The sequence below is a fragment of the Crocuta crocuta genome, unplaced genomic scaffold (genome assembly GCF_008692635.1).
Source record: "Crocuta crocuta isolate KB4526 unplaced genomic scaffold, BGI_CrCroc_1.0 scaffold2175, whole genome shotgun sequence".
NCBI classification, from domain to species: domain Eukaryota; kingdom Metazoa; phylum Chordata; class Mammalia; order Carnivora; family Hyaenidae; genus Crocuta; species Crocuta crocuta.
This window is the reverse complement of record NW_027533082.1, coordinates 104,134-104,339: the sequence shown is the minus strand read 5'-3', so window position 1 is coordinate 104,339 and position 206 is coordinate 104,134.

Here is a 206-nt window from a genome sequence, read left to right as displayed (position 1 = left end):
AAAAATTTCCTCAGGAAATAATAATGATTTTGTGCAAAGATTTCAGTGATGGCTTAGCTTAAAATAGAAAAAACAGAGGCAATCTAAATATTAAACAAGAAATTGACTAAATTACTGTAAATTTTAACATGTTGACATACAATAATAATAAATCTGAGTTATCTTAAAAATATCTATTTCATTGTTTTGTGTAGGTAATTGTGGTG